Source organism: Podarcis pityusensis (genome assembly GCF_964106645.2).
Source record: "Podarcis pityusensis genome assembly, chromosome: 11".
NCBI classification, from domain to species: domain Eukaryota; kingdom Metazoa; phylum Chordata; class Lepidosauria; order Squamata; family Lacertidae; genus Podarcis; species Podarcis pityusensis.
In genome coordinates, this window is record NC_138036.1 from 52,747,774 (window position 1) to 52,767,699 (window position 19,926).

The 19,926-nt window shown below is 43.7% G+C and overlaps 1 protein-coding gene and 1 long non-coding RNA gene across 2 annotated transcripts in view; one reads left to right on the plus strand and one right to left on the minus strand.

The window, feature by feature from the left end:
- The window catches only part of S1PR3 (sphingosine-1-phosphate receptor 3), an 81,050-nt gene extending 64,536 nt beyond the window's left edge, over positions 1–16,514 (minus strand). The window contains exon 1 of the mRNA XM_080973020.1: positions 16,477–16,514. The gene's annotated coding sequence lies outside the window, so the exon portion shown is untranslated. The remainder of the gene's footprint in view (positions 1–16,476) is intronic.
- LOC308458463 overlaps positions 1–19,926 on the plus strand; it is a 229,277-nt gene that overhangs the window by 21,670 nt on the left and 187,681 nt on the right. The window lies entirely within an intron of this gene.

A 19,926-nucleotide genomic window follows, 5' to 3' on the forward strand; every position in this document is an offset into this window, starting at 1 on the left:
TTTCAATGAATCCGGGGACACTTTTTTTTTTTTTTTTTTGAAGCTGAGTAGCAACAGGGAGTCAGTAGTGGGGATGGTGAGGCAAAAGTTAAAGTTAAAGTCAGACATTGTGGGAAACTGAATGCTCCAGTGTGGTGTAGTGGTTAAGAGTGGTAGTCTCGTAATCTGGTGAACTCGGTTCGATTCCCCGCTCCTCCCCATGCAGCTGCTGGGTGACCTTGGGCCAGTCACACTTCTCTGAAGTCTCTCAGCCCCACTCACCTCACAGAGTGTTTGTTGTGGGGGAGGAAGGGAAAGGAGAATGTTAGCCGCTTTGAGACTCCTTAAAGGGAGTGAAAGGCGGGATATCAAATCCAAACTCTTCTTCTTCTCCAGAAAACGGCTACATAAAATGTTCTGGTGATGGGGATAATTATGCCGCAACCTGTGAATTTTCCTGCATCGGTGGATACGAATTGCAGGGAAGTCCAGAATGAGTTTGTCAGTACAATTTAGGCTGGTCAGGAACGGAGCCAACCTGTACACCCATGAACATTAATGCTGATGTGAGGACCGCAGCAGCCCTCCTGGACCAGTTTTATGAGAAACGGAGGCTGCTCATTATGACTAGGGCCCTGCGGGACTTGACATCTTTCCGCAGGGCCTGCAAGACAGAGCTGCTCCACCAGGCCTTTGGTCAGGGCGCAGCCTGACTCCCTCCTTTGGCAATCTTCACAGAACTCTAGCCCAATGGTTGCCATCAATTTGATTTGAATTAATTTTATAATGAAATGATTTTAGAATGTTGTATTATTTTATTGTTGTTAGCCGCCCTGAGCCCGGCTTCGGCTGCGGAGGGCAGGATATAAATAAAAAAATATTATTATTATTATTATTATTATTATTATTATTATTAAAAAAGACCCTGGGCCCAAGCATACATGCATATTGTATAAAGGTGCAAAGCCCTTCTTTCACACCCTGTGAAACATAAATGTGCAGTTTTTTTAAAAAAAAATTGGGCAATGGCTTGCAGCCCGCCTGAGACTCCTGAGGCTTCCCTGATCTTCATCCCCCTTCCCCCTTTGTTTTGACAGATCAGGGGAGGCTCAGGAGTCATGGGCGGGTGGCCGTTGCCCAAGAGGGGCCAGCCTGGTAGTGCAGTTGGCTCTGACTGGCTTCAGGAGCTGCTTGCTACTCGCTGCTGTGGCGCAGGAAAAATGGCAGGCGCCATGGCAGCGAGCAGCTCCTGAAGCCAGCCAGAGCCAACTGTGCTACCAGGCTGGCTCCGGGCTGCTGAGGCTGCCGCTGCCATGTTTCCCAGGGACAGATTTGCACATCTGGGGACATTCCAGGGATGGAATTTGTCTGGGGACAGATTTGCACATCTGGGGACTGTCCCCGGGATCCAGGGACGTCTGGTAACCCTACCCTAAGCTACATACCAGCTCTTTCAGAGGGAGTGTATTCCCGTCAAAAGCAGACGACCTCACATCCATCCAGTTTAGGGAACCACGCACTAACAGTCTTATCAGGATTGAGCTTCAGTTTGTTGGCTCTCATCCAGTCCATTTGGATTGTGTCCATAAGTTAAAAACAGATTTCCATGCATAGATGAGCCTTACCAGGTGCACAGAGAAGTCTCCTTTATAGATGGAGAAAATAGATAGAGAAAGGGACACGACAAGGCTGCCCAATTTCCCCATTGCTTTTTATGTTGGTCCTGGAAGTTCTGCTAAATATGATCAGAAGGGACCGTATGATTAAAGGTATACAGGTCGGAGCCAAACAGTACAAATTGAAAGCTTTTGCAGATGATTTAGTATTGACGTTACAGGAGCCAGAATCTAGTACTAAAAGAGTATTAGAATTGATTCAGGAATTTGGTCATGTGGCAGGATTTAAGTTGAACAAGTTAAAAACTAAGGTGCTTGAGAAAAATTTAACACCGATTGAGAAAGAGAGGTTTCAGAAGGAGACAGGTTTAACACTGGTTAAGAAAGTAAAATACTTGGGGGTTAATATGACCGCTAAGAATCTAAACCTATTTAAAGACAATTATGAGAAATGTTGGTCAGAAGTGAAAAAGGATCTAGAGATATGGTCAAACTTGAAGCTTTCCTTGTTAGGTCGAATTGCTGTTATAAAGATGAATGTATTGCCAAGAATGTTATTTCTGTTTCAATCATTGCAAATCTTAGACAAAATGGACTGTTTCAAGAAGTGGCAGAGAGACATTTCTAGATTTGTCTGGAGGGCAAGAAGCCCAGAATAAAATTTAAAATATTAACTGATGCAAAGGATAGAGGTGGATTTGCCCTGCCAGACCTTAAACTTTATTATGAATCAGCAGCATTCTGCTGGTTGAAAGAATGGCTGCTTCTTGAGAACACAGACATTTTGGATTTAGAAGGTTTTAATAATGTTTTTGGGTGGCATGCATATTTGTGGTATGACAAGGTTAAAGCACATAAAGCATTTAAAAACCACATTGTCAGGAAAGCATTGTTAAATGTCTGGATAAGATATAAGGACTTACTTGAAAATAAAACCCCAAGGTGGTTGTCACCGATGGAAGCAAAGGCTCAGAAAAGGCTCAATATGGAGGCCAAATGGCCGAAATATTGGGAAATTTTGGAACAAGAAGGAGACAAATTGAAATTGCAGAGTTTTGAGAAATTAAAAGACAAAGTGCGAGACTGGCTTCATTATTATCAGATAATGGAGGCATATAATTTGGATAAGAAAATTGGCTTCCAGGTGGAAAAATCAAAATTGGAAATAGAACCCAAAACTAAGATTTTGTCAAAAATGTATAACTTGCTGTTGAAATGGAATACTCAAGATGAAACGGTGAAATCTGCTATGATTAAATGGGCACAAGATCTTGGACATAATATTATGTTTGCTGACTGGGAACAGTTGTGGACCACAGGTATGAAATTTACGGCATGTAATGCCCTAAGAGAGAATATTATGAAAATGATATACAGGTGGTACATGACACCAGTCAAGCTTGCAAAAATCTACCATTTGTCCGATAATAAATGTTGGAAATGTAAAGAAAACGAAGGTACATTCTTTCACCTTTGGTGGACGTGCCCAAGGATTAAGGCTTTCTGGGAGATGATATATAATGAATTGAAAAAGGTATTTAAATATACCTTCTTGAAGAAACCAGAGGCCTTTCTCCTAGGCATAGTCGGCCAATTGGTGCCAAAGAAGGACAGAACTTTTTTTATGTATGCCACAACAGCAGCAAGAATTCTCATTGCAAAGTATTGGAAGACACAAGATCTACCCACCTTGGAAGAATGGCAGATGAAGGTGATGGACTATATGGAATTGGCGGAAATGACCGGCAGAATCCGAGACCAGGGAGAAGAGTCGATGGAAGAAGATTGGAAAAAGTTTAAAGATTATCTACAGAAATATTGCAAAATTAATGAATGTTAGAATGATGTTGGATAGAAACTAAGTGGTCTTTAGCTGAAATGTTATAAGGGAATATGAAAAAATGGTTTATTAATAGGTAAAAATCTAAAATTACAATACTTTATGATTAATGATTAGGATATATAAAGAGGGGAGGGATTTGTTGAACTAATAACTGAACTGGAATACAAAAAAGGGAGGTGTGAGGAGGTCCTGAAAATAAGCAAATGAAGGATAAGTAATGGAAGGAAGGAATTGTTTTTAACCATTTTTACTTTGTATTTTTTCTTTTTTCTTTTTTTTGTCTTGTAATATTCTGAAAATCCTAATAAATATCTTATAAATATATATATATATATATATAGATGGAGAAAATAGTCAATACATCACAGTGCAGTCTTAACCCTGTCTATTCAGAAGTAACTCCTACTGAATTCAGTCTGGCTGACGCCCAGGTAAGTCTGAATAGGATTGGGGCTTTACTCAGTTGCAATCCTGTATGGCTTGTGGTACCCCAAGCACTGAGTAAAGGTAAAGGTAAAGGGACCCCTGACTGTTAGGTCCAGTTGTGGACGACTCTGGGGTTGCGGTGCTCATCTCGCTTTATTGGCCGAGGGAGCCGGCGTACAGCTTCCAGGTCATGTGGCCAGCAGGACTAAGCCGCTTCTGGCAAACCAATGCAGTGCACAGAAATGCCGTTTACCTTCCCGCCGGAGCGGTACCTATTTATCTACTTGCACTTTGGGTGTGCTTCCGAACTGCTAGGTTGGCAGGAGCTGGGACTGAGCAACGGGAGCTCACCCCGTCGAGGGGATTCGAACCACCGACTTTCTGATCAGCAAACCCTAGGCTCAGTGCTTTAACCCACAGTGCCACCCACGTCCTTAGTAGAACCTTCTAAATGCCGAATGATTCTGGTGCTGATTCTGGTGTTCCTGCTGTTTTCTGGTTTACAGTGAGACAGTTTAATATTTCTCTGGCTGTTCTGTTCTGTACCGCTCTGCTCTCTAAGAAACTGCCAGTTTAAAAATAGAATTGAATAATGAATCGCTAAGGGTGACATGATCTTTGTTGCCGAAAAACATGAATGGAACAATTGAAGAGATCTGGTCTCGCTCCCTTCTCTGCCTGCACCGGTCAGTAAGACAGCACTATAATTCTCAGTTTAAGTACAGAGCATGAATTCAGTAGTGTGTAATTTAGTGACAGGAAAGTGGCCAAGCATATATTGCAATCTGGTGTACATTGTCTTTAAAGTTGCTTACAAATCATACACTTCTAAATAGTTAGGTGCTGTCTGCGAGCGGTTCAAGTGGTCTGGATTAAAACAACATGTGTACATCTGCACTTTGTCAGTTGCTTTTTATCTACTGCCATGTGGGGATGCACAAAAATATTTTTTGCTGAACATATCAAATGATTAAGGAAGAAGCCCAAGCCATCTGTATAGGCTTGATTTGATGCTACAGAGCCAATCAGACATTATGCAATTCATGCAATTAGCAATTGAGCGGATGTTGGGTTTTTTTGCATGCGTGTGTAAGTGTGTCAGAGGTGTGTCAGGATCTGACAGTGGGTATAGGAGTTTAACTCTCTGCTGTCTTGCTATGGTCCCAATCCACATTGAGTCCCCTGCACCTGCTTTTTATATTGTAAGGAAATTTTCTATTGGCATGAATGGAAACCTTCCTTCCAATGGAAATAGCACTCGTGGGGCATCTGACCTGGATTCGAGCCACAGCAAGGAGCAAAGGGTTAAAGCCCCCTAACCTCCTCCAGGGTACTGATCTGGATCAGGCCCCATGCTCTCGCTATTGATTTCAGAGAGCCAGCATGGTGTAGTGGTTAAGAGTGGTAGACGCGTAATCTGGGGAACCGGGTTCGCGTCTCCGCTCCTCCACACGAAGCTGCTGGGTGACCTTGGGCTAGTCATACTTCTTTGAAGTCTCTCAGCCCCACTCACCTCACAGAGTGTTTGTTGTGGGGGAGGAAGGGAAAGGAGATTGTTACCCGCTTTGAGACTCTTTCGGGTAGTGATAAAGTGGGATATCAAGTCCAAACTCCTCCTCCTCCCCCTCCTTTTCTTCTTTTCTTCTTCTTCTGGAAAATGCATTAATTGTGCGACTGGTGTATTACAGATGTTCTCAACCTTGGGTTCCCAAATGTTGTTGGACTACCACTCCTATCATTCCTCACTGTAATAATAATAATAATCATATAGTGGTACCTCAGGTTACATACACTTCAGGTTACATATGCTTCAGGTTACAGACTCCGCTAACCCAGAAATAGTACCTTGGGTTAAGAACTTTGCTTCAGGATGAGAACAGAAATCGTGCTCCGGCGGCACGGTGGCAGCGGGAAGCCCCATTAGCTAAAGTGGTGCTTCATGTTAAGAACAGTTTCAGGTTAAGAATGGACCTCTGGAACGAATTAAGTTCTTAACCTGAGGTACCACTGTAATAATAATAATAATAATTTATTTATACCCTGCCCAGCCACTCTAAGCGGCTACCAACAAAATATTAATAATACTCACTCGGGATGATGGGGGGGTTCTAGACCAACATCATCTGGGGACCCACGGTTGAGAAAAGCTGGTTTATTGTCTAGTTTGGCCATTAATATATTTTATCATAAATTCCCCTACGGGCCAGACAAATTACACCAATTCATCCTGATACAGGACCGCAATACTTCAAGGACCGCCTCTTACCATATTAACCTACCCAGACCCTGAGATCTTGAATCCCAAGATGGAATTAAGATTGCCGGAAGAAATAGGAACAATCTCAGATATGCAGGTGACACAACCTTGATGGCAAAAAGTGAGGAGGAATTAAAGAACCTCTTTTTCATGTGCCGGCTCCTCAAAAGGTCCGGAGGGTGGCGACACGATAACGGGGCCTACTCTGCAGTGGCTCCCCTTCTGTGGAATGTTCTCCCCAGGGAAGTCCGCCTGGTGCCTTAGGTGCCAGGCAAAAACATTCCTTTTTAACCAGGCCTTTGGTTGACCTGATTGACATCCTATACCCTTTTAAAATGTGGTTCTTTTTTGGGGGCGGTGTTATTGGGTTATTGTTTTTATTTTGATTTTATGTATTGTGATCTTTTCTGTGAACCACCCTGAGACCTCCAGGTATAGGGCGGTATGTAAATTCAATAACTAACAATAAAATAATAATACAGCAAGATTGAGGCACATGTGAAAACAGGTTACATGCAGGAATCAGCTTTATATCAAGTAAGATGATTGGTCCATTTAGATCAGTATGGATTGACTGGCAGCTACTCTCCAATGTTTCAGGCTTTCCCAAGTATCAGGCAGCTCCCTGCATTCCTATGTTTAAAGAGAAGAGAACATCATATTAGGTATTTGTGTTCTTCTTCCTGGCTGGTGGAAAGGATGGAGGCAGGAGGGATGGAGGCAGGATGATGCGGTCATATTTCTCAGCACTCCCCTAAAGCAGCTGGTGGGAACTGCAGAGGCATTAAAGGACAGAGCAGCCCAGCAGACTTTGTTCTCACGGATTCTCTTAAGTGTAGAAATTGCACATTTTACATCCAGTTATAATTCAAAACAATCTGCCCCGGATTTGCTGTCATAGGCGATCAGTGTTTGCGTCTCCCCTAGCAAAATGCTCAGATGACACATTCATATTTTTCTCTACCAGACCCTTTGCTGACGACACACATAAATTCATTGCTAACATATTCTAAACAAAGAAGTAAAGCCTAGCATGGCAAGATTCTTTCAATTAACTCTTGGAAACGTCCAAATTTACTGTGCGAGCTGAGCCGCTCTCATAGGAAATCGTTGAACTCCCCCCTTCTCTCTTTTATGAGCACATCTGCTTAGCATCTGAGTTTCTGCATAACATGAAATTGAATAAAGCTCAGCACTAAACCATGTCAGACTATATAGCTGGGGCCCCACAGCAAAAGGCATTCTGAAACACTTCATCTGTTTTTCACCAGAACAATGAGAATGCCAGAGAAAATCATTTCCACGCTACATTTGACATACATTCAGAAAACCAAAGGACATGATAGGAAAACTAGTTTTTGCAAGGAATTCCGTAGCAGAAGGGTAACGATTTATTTATTTATTCAATGAAGATCGAATTTCACTGTGGCTTATCTTTAAGACAGGGGCTTATTGCTAAAGGTTAACAAAGCAATGCCACAAAGCCGTGAGTAGAAAGCTGCTCCATTTTTGTCCTGCTAAACGCCAATTTGCGCAAGCAAATTAGCAGTGAAAGAATGAGGATGTGTGTTAAATGTATTGGCTCTGAGTTTATGTTTCACCAGGCATGCTACTTGCACCTCGGGCCACATTTAATATGACACCGCAAAGCTGCCAAGATGGTTGAGTGCTGGAGCAGAAAACAGAGGTTGAGGATTTGTGAGCTGGGTACATACTGAAGTAATCATATGAATACTTGAGTATATGTATTTATTTTTATATGTGAACTCTGCATAGGTCCTCTTAACCTGCATGACTAACAGGCCAACTTGAATGAGTTCCAAGTCATTCTGTGTCAGGCAAAATACTATTTAAACATTGCCCATACTGACTAAATACAGTTTGCAAAGCAAAGTGTGCCATATTTCTGTTGAGCCTATTTACTTGCCTGCAACTCTGATACTTCTTTACTTAGGTTTATTGCATAGCAAGTTATTCACAATTTAGACTGAGGAAGGAGTAAAATTTTGTTTCTGCACGTAGATAAATAAGCAACTTGCATTACTTGGGCCACCAAAAATAAACATCAGGACTTAAGATCAGTACTCTGGGCCCATCAACTCACAGTGTTCTCACAGTGACCAGCCAACTCCTCACTTGCAATATCCAGCAACGGGTATCCGAACACAAATAACCTCTGAGAGTGTGAAATTATGTAAAAATTAAAGTCTCCATAATCATATCACATATACATATATTTTAATTCTAAGATACATTAATGAGCCACTATTGGACAAAAAATGAATGAATGAAATATCCCCACAGGGCAGAGGAACCAGAGACCAAATTGCAAACATGAGCTGGATTATGGAGAAAGCTAGAGAGTTCCAGAAAGACATCTACTTCTGCTTCATTGACTATGCAAAAGCCTTTGACTATGTCAACCACAGCAAACTATGGCAAGTTCTTAAAGAAATGGGAGTGCCTGATCACCTCATCTGTCTCCTGAGAAATCTCTATGTGGGACAAGAAGCTACAGTTAGAACTGGATATGGAACAACTGATTGGTTCAAAATTGGGAAAGGAGTACAGCAAGGCTGTATATTGTCTCCCTACATATTTAATTTATATGCAGAATTCATCACGTGAAAGGCTGGGCTGGATGAATCCCAAGATGGAATTAAGATTGCCGGAAGAAATAGGAACAATCTCAGATATGCAGGTGACACAACCTTGATGGCAAAAAGTGAGGAGGAATTAAAGAACCTTTTAATAAGGGTGAAAGAGGAGAGTGCAAAATATGGTCTGAAGCTCAACATCAAAAAACCCTGAAGATCATAGCCACTGGTCCTATCACCTCCTGGCAAATAGAAGGGGAAGAAATGGAGGCAGTGAGAGATTTTACTTTCTTGGGCTCCATGATCACTGCAGATGGTGACAGCAGTCACGAAATTAAAAGACCCCTGCTTCTTGGGAGAAAAGCAATGACAAACTTAGACAGCATCTTAAAAAGCAGAGACATCACCTTGCCAACAAAGGTCCGTATAGTTAAAGCTATGGTTTTCCCAGTAGTGATGTATGGAAGTGAGAGCTGGACCATCAAGAAGGCTGATCGCTGAAGAATTGATGCTTTTGAATTATGGTGCTGGAGGAGACTCTTGAGAGTCCCATGGACTGCAAGAAGATCAAACCTATGCATTCTTAAGGAAATCAGCCCTGAGTGCTCACTGGAAGGACAGATCCTGAAGCTGAGGCTCCAATACTTTGGCCACCTCATGAGAAGAAAAGACTCCCTGGAAAAGACTCTGATGTTGGGAAAGATGGAGGGCACAAGGAGAAGGGGACGACAGAGGACGAGATGGTTGGACAGTGTTCTCGAAGCTACCAGCATGAGTTTGACCAAACTGTGGGAGGCAATGGAAGACAGGAGTGCCTGGCGTGCTCTGGTCCATGGAGTCACGAAGAGTCGGACACGACTAAACGACTAAACAACAACAACACAACACTTCCTCAGTCTCTCTCTTTTACACACACACACACACAGAGAGAGAGAGAGAGAGAGAGAGAGTGAATAGGGTAGGGAATTTCAGGCACAGATTCAGTTTTAATACCTTCCTATATACATAAAAATGAAAGGTGTTGTCATGCTCCACAGGAACTTGTGGGGCCTGTACCAGTGGCCTTCATTAGAGGCATTGGCATGTATCTGATTACCAAAAACCTCACATGGAGGTAATTTCAAGCCTGTACATCATATTAGGTACTTGACTTTTAATATATCCTGTAACATCAGGTATGATGCCCTTGCCATGTGCTGGCTTTCCCCAACCAGTGATCACCAGATGTTGTTGGACACCAACTCCCATCTGCCCCAGCCAGCATGGCCAATGATAAAGAATGATGGAAACTGTAGTCCAACATCTGGAAGATGTCAGGTACGTAGAATCATAGAATTGTAGAGTTGGAAGGGACCCTGAAGATCATTTGGTCCAGCCACCTGCAGGAACATGCAGCTGTCCCATACAGGGATCAAACCTGCAACCTAGGGATTATCTGCACCACACTCTAACCAACTGAGCTATCCATTGGACGTGGCTGCGTTTGTGTGCCCCTGCATGAGAGGGCAGCTCAAGGGGGCCAAAAGACTTGCGGTTTGATGTCCGTCTCCATTCATTGCATAGGCATCTTCTGAATACTAGTTTTTTTTAATATGACATCAGTGGATACAGGATATTTTGATGTTCCCATGGTCCTCTGTGACAATCTGTTCTAGGAGCAGCACATATTCTGCCGTAGCAGTTTGCTCGTTTTTTATTTCATCCAAGCAAGCTTTGATGTTATCTTTGAGGTTGTGGTGACATGAAGAAATCCATTCTTGGTTTTTTTCTGTTCTGGGTTTATAATGTCACCAGATCCTTCTCATTAAAGGTTAAACTTAAGATTATTATTTTTCCATGTGCGAGGAGCATAGGGAATTAGCCAAGGGGGGATTCCAAAACCTGCCATACAACCTGCTTGGCAATGCAAGATAATACTGGAGACTGGGACAGAAGAACCTAGTAGGTTGGGAGGGCTGCAATTTACTTCTAGTCTTTTGAAGAGCATGGGCGAAGATATGAGATATTGCCTTATATTCTAGACAGATAACATAAGGAGAACTCTGTAGAACCATACCAAAGGACCATCTAGCCCAGAATTCTGTTCCCACAGTGGCCAAGTAGATGCCCATGGAAAACCCGCAAGCAGGTCACAAACACAGCACTCTCCTGCTTTTCACACCAAGCAAACTGTTTCCTCCACCCTCCAAATGTCATTCTCAAATAGAGGAAGTAATTGGGGAGAGGCAGTGTGTTCAGGCAGAGGTGCCATATAAGACAAAATAAGAAAGTTGCCTCTAGGTTGGCGGTTTGAATCCACACAACGGGGTTGAGCTCCTGTCACTCTGTCCCAGCTCCTGCCAACTTAGCAGTTCTAAAGCACGCCACTGCAAGTAGATAAATAGGTACCGCTGTGGAGGGGAGGCAAAGGGCTTTTCCGTGCACTCTGGTTTCTGTCATGGTGTCCCATTGTGCCAGAAGCTACTGTTAGGTCCATCATGAGATGTCTGCCAGCTTCCAACCACAGATACCAGCAGCCTTCAAGCAAGCAAACTTGCCTTATTATCGCTCCCTAGCATTCCACTGCCAGAGGATTGACTCCTTCCATTCACCACTTTGCCTCCTCCAAGTGGAAGAAACCTGGGCAGTGCTGAGTGTCACATCCATTGCCAGATGTGTCCTGCTGGAAATAGAAAAGGGCTTTCCCCTTGGCCTGCCTGTATATCCACTCAGTTGCCAAGTGCTTTTGTGACATCACAAGAAACCCACAGCCAATGGCAACAGCTGGGGAGGCATCATCTTCATTGCTTTGAGCCTCACAGTGGCAGTTGCACCTATCAGGGATTGTGTGCTTGTTTATTTGGGACGCGGGTGGCGCTGTGGTCTAAACCACTGAGCCTCTTGGGCTTGCCGATCAGAAGGTCGGAGGTTTGAATCCCTGCGACAGTGTGAGTTCCCTTTGCTCTGTCCCAGCTTCTGCCAACCTAGCAGTTCGAAAACACGCCCATGCAAATAGATAAATAGGTACCACAGTGGTGGAAAGGTGAACAGTGTTTCTGTGAGCTCTGGTTTCTGTCACAGTGTCCCGTTGCACCAGAAGCAGTTTAGTCATGTTGGCCGCATGACCTGGAAAGCTGTCTGTGGACAAACACTGACTCCCTCGGCCTGAGAGCGAGATGAGCACCGCAACCCCAGAGTCGCCTTTGACTGGACTTAACCATCCAGGGATCCTTTACCTTTTTTTACCTTACATGTCTCCAAGTTGTTGCTAGGCATGTGCTTTGAGGTATCTTAGGGTGAGTACTCTCTGACATAAAGGTGACCAAGTGCCCTTGGTCCAGTCATTGGGTGGGATTTTACTCATGAGTCCCATCAGTGGAATTCCTGAGCAAGGACTTGCACTTGCACAATGGGTCTCTTCTTCCACCACATCCCCAGGCCCCTCAAAATTGGCTCTGGGGAGGTTGGGAGAACCCCTGGAATGGCTCACAGGGGGAGGAGAGGGAGGAATCATTCCATCTGGCAAGCCAAAATGCTGGCTCTGCAAGAATAAATCGCCTTAGCACACCACTGAATTTCCGCTCTATCTCCTTTTAATCTGGCACAGGATAACACTGGGTGAAGCTAGATAATTTGAACTCCTTGGAGGAGAGGCAGGATATAAATGTAATAGGAGAGTTTCCACCCCCGTCATTCAGCCCAGACACTGAAGTCCAGTGCCGAGGGCCTTCTGATGGTTCCCTCACTGTGAGGTTACAGGGAACCAAGCAGAGGGCCTTCTCAGTGGTGGCACCTGCCCTGTGGAACTCCCTCCCTTCAGATGTGAAGAAGATAAATAACTATCTGACTTTTGGAAGACATCTGAAGGCAGCCCTGCTTAGGGAAGTTTTTAATGTTTGATGTTTTATCGTGTTTTTATTGTTCTGTTGCGAGCTGCCCAGAGTGGCTGGGGAGGCCCAGCCCCAGTCAGAAGGGCGGGGTATAAATAATAATAATAATAATAATAATAATAATAATAATAATGAATAAATATGGGACCAAACTCTGCACATAATTTACAAGGATGACAATGGAATAGTCTTGTTGTTCTCTCTCCACTTTCTCTCAGGGTGCTTATACTATAGCATGTTTGAAGCACCTGCCTTCCCCCAAAGAATCATGGGAACTGTAGTTTACCACTCACAGAGATGCATTTCCCAGCACTCAGGATGCTTGGTGGAAAGTCATGTGCTTTAAACATGTTTTTAACGTTTGGGGTGTCTCAGCTTTTTTGTCTGTGAGTGTGTGTAAAAATGCAATTGCTCTAGACTGCCCTGCAGTCCCAAAACCTGGGGTAGGCAGACCTGGCCATGCGCCTTTCCTTTCCTGGCCGTCAGCAAGAAAGAAAACCCCAGAGGCCTGTCCTCTCTCCATTTGCTGGCAACCAAGCTCTCTGAAAAAGCAGCTTGTTCTTTGGCTGAACTGCTATAAGCTAAGATGTTTAACCTAAGGGGCCACTTGTCACGACCAGATGCCTGTTGTTTCCCCATCTCCATCTTGGCCCCCAGCAAGGCTGCAAGATTACAACAGACATATGGGTGGGAAGTGAGAGAGAGGGAGAGATCTGAGGAGGGAGAGGAATGTGAAGGCTGAGAGGGTTCTTTTTCCTAACCACTGCTTTGCTTGAAATCATCCCGTTCAAGCACATCCAGGAATGGAGCCTGCCAAACCTGGTTTAGTAGGAACAAAAACTTGATCACTGAAGTGCTGCCAGAAAACAGGAGAAAGCAGTTGCAAGTTGGCTTCACATGATTGTAGACTAAGTCCAGATTGACCTTATTCACTCACCCCTCAACAGCTATCTTGCTTTGCCTTCTTCTACTCCTAAATTTCTTGTCTTTCTGAACCCCTTTACTACAAAGACACAGTGACCCTCTTTCCTAAGAGCAAAATCCCTCAACTTTGACTTGCTTTGGGAGAAAACACACAATATTTTACTCATTATTTGCCCTTGTAAAGGTCAGCAATCTGTCTCTTTTCCTTGAGACTTCTGTCTCTGTTCTGCCCTCCGCGTCCCTTTTCTCTGAGGGTCTACAAATGCTGGCGAGGCTTGGAGAATGCCAAACATTGACTCATCAGGCTGATGTCTTCCAGAAACTGCTGCCGAAGTCTCCTGACTGTTTAAATTTCAAAGTAGTATAAAGCTGCTATAAAGGAAATTGAGAGCATCAACCAACTGCTCACACTGGGTGTTAAATGAGATGTGATGGAAATTTGTATAAACAGAAAGCCCTTTCACATCTCTTCAGAGAAAACACTGAAGATACGTCCAGAAATGCCTGGACTATGTAATTTAGTATTTAAAAAATCCCATCCTTGCTCTTAGAAACTTGGAGCATGGGGTTTCTAGGTGGTCTCCACTCCAGGTACAGGTCAGATCCAAATTGACTCAGGGCTTTCAGACCTTTCTGGGTCAAGATAATTTTATCACTGATCTCAAAGGACCAAAAGATCATCAAGTCCTTCTGCATATCAGAATCCCAACAGCAGGTATAGGGAACTGTGGGCTCACCAGAGGTTGCTGAACAACTCCCCTCATCCTTGGCCATTGGCCATGTTGCTGTGGTTGATAGGAGCAGGAGTCCACTAACCTCTCAGGTTCCACATGTGGGATGTAATCCATTGGTGCAGTCAAATGCAACATTCCTTATTTTCCTAGAGTGGGCATAGGCAAGGGGGACACTCAGTCAGTGTAACTTCCTGTTCTGCTGACTGGAGCATCCTCCCCTTGCATGTGACCTGGGAGATGGGCGTGGCTTTGGCTGACTCCATAAAAGAGCTGAGTCATGCAGCCATTTTCTCAGTCTGTTTTGTCTTTCACTCACTTGCTGTTCTTTTGCTGCCATGCTGCTCCCCTGCAGCCATTTTGTTATATTAATGTAATTTTGCTGTCTGCTGGCTCTCAGCCAGCAGCACATGAGTTCAGTCTCCCTATGAGATGAACTCACACTGTTTCTTTGTGTAACTAGGTAGTAAAGTCTGCCTTTCTGGGATCATATTGTGAACTGAAATGTGAGTAAACTTGTTGTTACTTTACTCAGAAAGACTCTTGTGTCTTTATTCTCTTAGGAGGGATAAAAGGGGACTCCAGGAAATAATCTTAACTAAGAGATTCAAACGAATCTGCAAACTAGATTCCAGCTATATTGAGGGGATCTGCTCTGCTACATCACTTACTAGTGTGAGTGGAAGAAGGGTAATACAGTGGTACCTCAGGTTACAGACGCTTCAGGTTACAGAAGCTTCAGGTTACAGACTCCGCTAACCCAGAAATAGTACCTCAGGTTAAGAACTTTGCTTCAGGATGAGAACAGAAATCATGCTCTGGCGGCACAGCGGCAGCAGGAGGCCCCATTAGCTAAAGTGGTGCTTCAGGTTAAGAACAGTTTCAGGTTAAGAACGGACCTCTGGAACGAATTAAGCTCTTAACCTGAGGTACCACTGTACTTATTCAATATATCCTTTCCTACTATCCTTAACATTTCCACACTTCATCCCTGCATTAAACCAAGGCTTCTTACATATGGAGCATATTGCTCCAGAATATTTGATCAAGGTGGCAATCCATTCTAAATACACTTTCCTGGGAGTAAGGCCCATTGAATTTAATAGAACCTCTGAGCAGATGTGGTTGGGATTGTACTGCAATCAAGCTCCGGGGTATGAGAAGCCACCTTGCAGCTCAGGATCAAATAGTACTCATGGATAGTATCCTGGCTCCCCAAAACATTCAGCCCCTCTGTATGAAGCAAAATCCAACCTTCGTCTTCAGTTATGGAAAGTCCCAATGACCCAGAGGAAGCTTGCAGAACCTCCCCCCCCCCCCGATTATTGTTGGACTTCAAAAGCATTCCCTAAGCCCCAAAGTCATAATTCATAAATTAATCCAAGTGTTTTAAAACAAACGGAATAGTTTCCTCTAAATATCAGTTTGTTTATATACTGCACATAACCGCATCTTCTTTCAGGAAACCAAGGACTAAACCAAATGTCACAAACCAGGATCTCAGTAAATACGGGGGTGGATAGTTAACCCTTTCCTTACACCAGTTTCCAGGCAGAAATTGCCCCTCCCCAGCTGCTATTTCCTTCCAAAGATGCTGTTTACTGCTAACAGCACCTACGAGGGCAAAAAACAGCTGGAGGTAGATATTCTGCTGGATGCTGTTGTAGAAAGCAAAGAAATCCTCTTCCTGATGCACCCACTCCTAATCTTTAAAATCTGAATTGGGACCACAGCCATGGTTGCTTTTTCTTGAAAAAGAGGATGCCTATCATTGTGCATACTTCCTGCCCTTCTTCAAAGCATGCTTAATGTTAAAAGGCTCTCCAAATATTTCCACCACCCCTGACTATTGGTCATGGTTTCTGAGGCTGCTTGGAGGGCCACAGGTTCCCCATTCCTGATATATTTTATTTAAGAGTACAGTATTTGTCACCTTTGTCTCACCTTTCCATTGTAAAAAATAAATAAATGCTCAGGGTGGGTTATACATATTAGAAAATACCCCCCCCCAAAGGACATTATCAGCACCAACTGAGCTCTCCAGTGTTGGAATGTGCAGTCATGGTTTCACATAGCAGTTGCATCCAGCATACTGAATCAATCACAAGACCATATACAGGAGGAGTAATAAATACATTAAAAATGAGTTCCAATAATAAATACAACTGGACAGCAGTAAAGTGGTATTTGACAGTTCAGTTCTTAAGGTAGACAAAAGCAGAACTCACACCCACCTTTTTGTATCCAGGGGCTTTCTAGTTACTTTTGGCTAGCCACTGCCCACAGATATTCTCTTCCTGCTACTACGGCCAATGCTTCTTTCACAGTTTCTCAGGTTATTCTTTCATAATCTTGTGGACAATCAGCTTGACCCAACTCGCAATGGGGTGTAGGCAGACTTTGTTCCTTTTTCCATGGTGTCTATGACTTCACAAACAGCAGAGTGAGGTCCCTGAGGGATTATTTTTACATAAACAATGTGCTTGAGTGGGATGATGCTGGAAACTGTCCGGATGCACTGGCAGTGTAGCTCCTGGGGAGCTATGGGAGAGCAATTTGATTCAGTTTGCATTTGAAGCTAATGGCTACAATACTACTTTGCTTGACTTCCTCCCACTGAGGTAGGTGCTTGGATGCAACTCTCTCATGCTGGGTATAAACTCACCCAGGTCTGCCGACATCCCCTGACCTGACCTAAATCTCCTGACCTGACTGGAAAAGGATATCTTGCCTGGTTTTTGAGTCTAGTGTGGGGATTGATACTGTTAAACCTTTTAATATCCCATTTAGTCTGCTAACAGAGCATCCTCTTTTCTACCTCTCCGAACAGATGGCATGCCTTAGTAAGTTTTAAAAAATCAGATTCATACATTTATCCATGCAGGAGCAAGTAAACACAGGCAGAAACCTTGGGGTACAAAATACAACGAAATAGCTCTAAGAGTGTGGCCTTGGCTTGTAGTGATCAAACTTGGGCATGTCCTATCTTGGTGAGTTCACATGAAGAAAGAGAGGACACAAAGGAGGAGACTTAACTTCCTTCCAGGTGAGGGGTGTGACCTAGCTGAGTCTAGGAATACAATTCTATGGTCTTAACCCCTTCATGGATTGACTAGCGCTACACATGCTATATTAGAATGCAATTTCCCACACTTGTGAAGTATAGGCATAAAATACAACACACAACAACAAAATTTTAAGGTGCCAAGCACAAAACCCCGGACCAGCTTGCCTGTAATTTGTCAGGAGGGGGCAGGGATCTCTCAGTTAGGCAACGGGAAGCCTCCCTTCCCATCTGAGGATTCCCCGCCCCTTCCTGCTTGCATGAAAGTAGGAATGGGATTGGGGCTGCTCCGATGGGAAGGGAGGCATTGCGCTGCCCGAGCCTCGCCACCACTCTCAGCCCTCCTTCTCCGTCTTCCATGCCTGACCCACTGCACCACTTCCCCACCCCTCACCACCACCACCGAAGAACCAACAATTCAGGGCTGCCTAGGCTCATGGAGAAAGGAGATAGAAGCCTGGGAGGAAGGGGAAACATGGTAGTTGAGGTCAAGGCGGTGGCCGCCCCTCTGCCGCCGACATCGCTGCAGCATCAATGTGATTTATTTATTTATTTATTTATTTAAAGTGTCTCTGGGTTCATTGAAAAAAAATCTGGTAACCTTACTCTATACAACTCTACACAATACTTTTCCAGCACATTCATGAGACATAACTGATTCTGCGAGGCATAAACTCTTTTGTATGACATAAAATCCTGTTGACTTTCAGTTCACACATAACATTTTCCACATAGGATTCCCACAGGAATCATTCAAAATGCACTCCCATAGAAGAAAGCGTTACCCAAGAACTGGTGCAGAGTAAACTTTGTGTACTCATTTCCTGTCGTGGTCAGATCCCTTCTGGGCAAATGATTTGTCAGCTTGTGTTTAGACACACATGCTATTTTTACTTCTTCTGTTTTGTCATGTCAGCCTTGAAATGAGCAGAAGTCTGTCGTGGAATTCAATAAGTTTAAGACTAATGCACACAAATAAGCAGTTACCTAGCAATTGTTTTAAATTGTTCCACATGGCAAATATGTGTGCAAGGTCTTACCCCCAAAATCCAGCGATATTCTTGACACATCTTATACTTCCATCAAGAAACTGCACTGATTGTATTCTGCTTTTGCCACATTCGCCCTGAGCACTTAGAAAACCTCACAACTCCATGATACCACAGTCTTTTAAAGGTGAACTTACAGAAGTTAGAGGCTAGTTAGCTGATATCCCTTATAATTAGTAGTCCATTGACTTTAAGAAGATGATGTGTTTGGTGGGGTCTGGGCTATGTAAGATGCAGGTGGCGCTGTGGTCTAAACCACTGAGCCTCTTGGGCTTGCCGATCAGAAGGTTGGTGGTTCAAACCCTGTGACGGGGTGAGCTCCCGTTGCTCTGTCCCAGCTCCTGCCAGCCTAGCAGTTCAAAAGCACGCCAGAGCAAGTAGATAAATAGGTACCGCTATGGCGGGAAGGTAAACAGCATTTCTGTGCGCTCTGGTTTCTGTCATGGTGTTCCATTGTGCCAGAAATAGTTTAGTCATGCTGGCCACATGACCCAGAAAGCTGTCTGCGGACAAACACCAGCTCCCTCGGCCTGAAAGTGGGATGAGCAACCCCATTGTTGCCTTTGACTGGACTTAACCATCCGGGGGTCCTTTACCTTTACCTATGTAAGATGACAAGGACTTGAAACATCAAAAATTGCGATACAATGCTATTAACTATAAATGGGAACCATAACTATGCTTCCTTTTCATCTCCTTTCCTTTACTTAGGCTCATAATAAATTAATGTTTCTCTAAAGTAAACAGAGTTTCAGCACTTCATTTCCCTTGTAAGCCAAGCTAACTCAGAATTTGCAAGATGTACAGCTGTTTAATAACAGAGTTCAACTTACAGTTGAGGCAAACAAATAGGAGGCATTAACCCAAAAATGCCCCGCCCCCAACACACACAAATTTCATCTGCTTCCCGCTTAGCAACAACTACTTTATAAGGCCATGACTATCTATATCTTTAACCATTTTCAGATATCCGCTTCCCTGCGTTTCTCCAGAAATAATCGCTGGCTCGGATGAATCAGCAGAGGCAGTGGAAGATGTTAAGCTTTGTTTATGAAAATGGTATCGCTTTGCTTACATCCCAGCGATGAACTCTTTTGCTCCCATTGAGATAAAAATGGGGCACAATCCAGTAAGAGATGAGTCGCAGAGCTAAATCCCTTGAAAGCAATGGATTGTGCTGCTGACGCCATACACAGTTTTGCCGGGGTGCTCTCTCTGGGCCAAAAGCAAGTCAGCTGGGAACTACGGGAATGACGTCCTGTTTTTTGAGCATTTGGTCTGATTTGTTTGTGGGGAGTTCATATTTCATTCCATAAAATTCATATATGGCTTGATTGTAGAAAAAAGTGGGTTGCAGAGAAGGTAAATAATTGAATAAATCATGATGTCCTCATTGTTATCCCATGCTTTCCAGTGCATTTTGCCATTACTGTCCTTACTGGAAAAGTGTGTTATTTTTCAAAGTGGGTTTGTTGCACATGAGAGCCAAGTCTGCCTTAAGCGCACAACCAGTATGTGATTGAGTCTTACATACAAAATAGCGACAGCCCATGTCCTATTTCCGGAGGCAG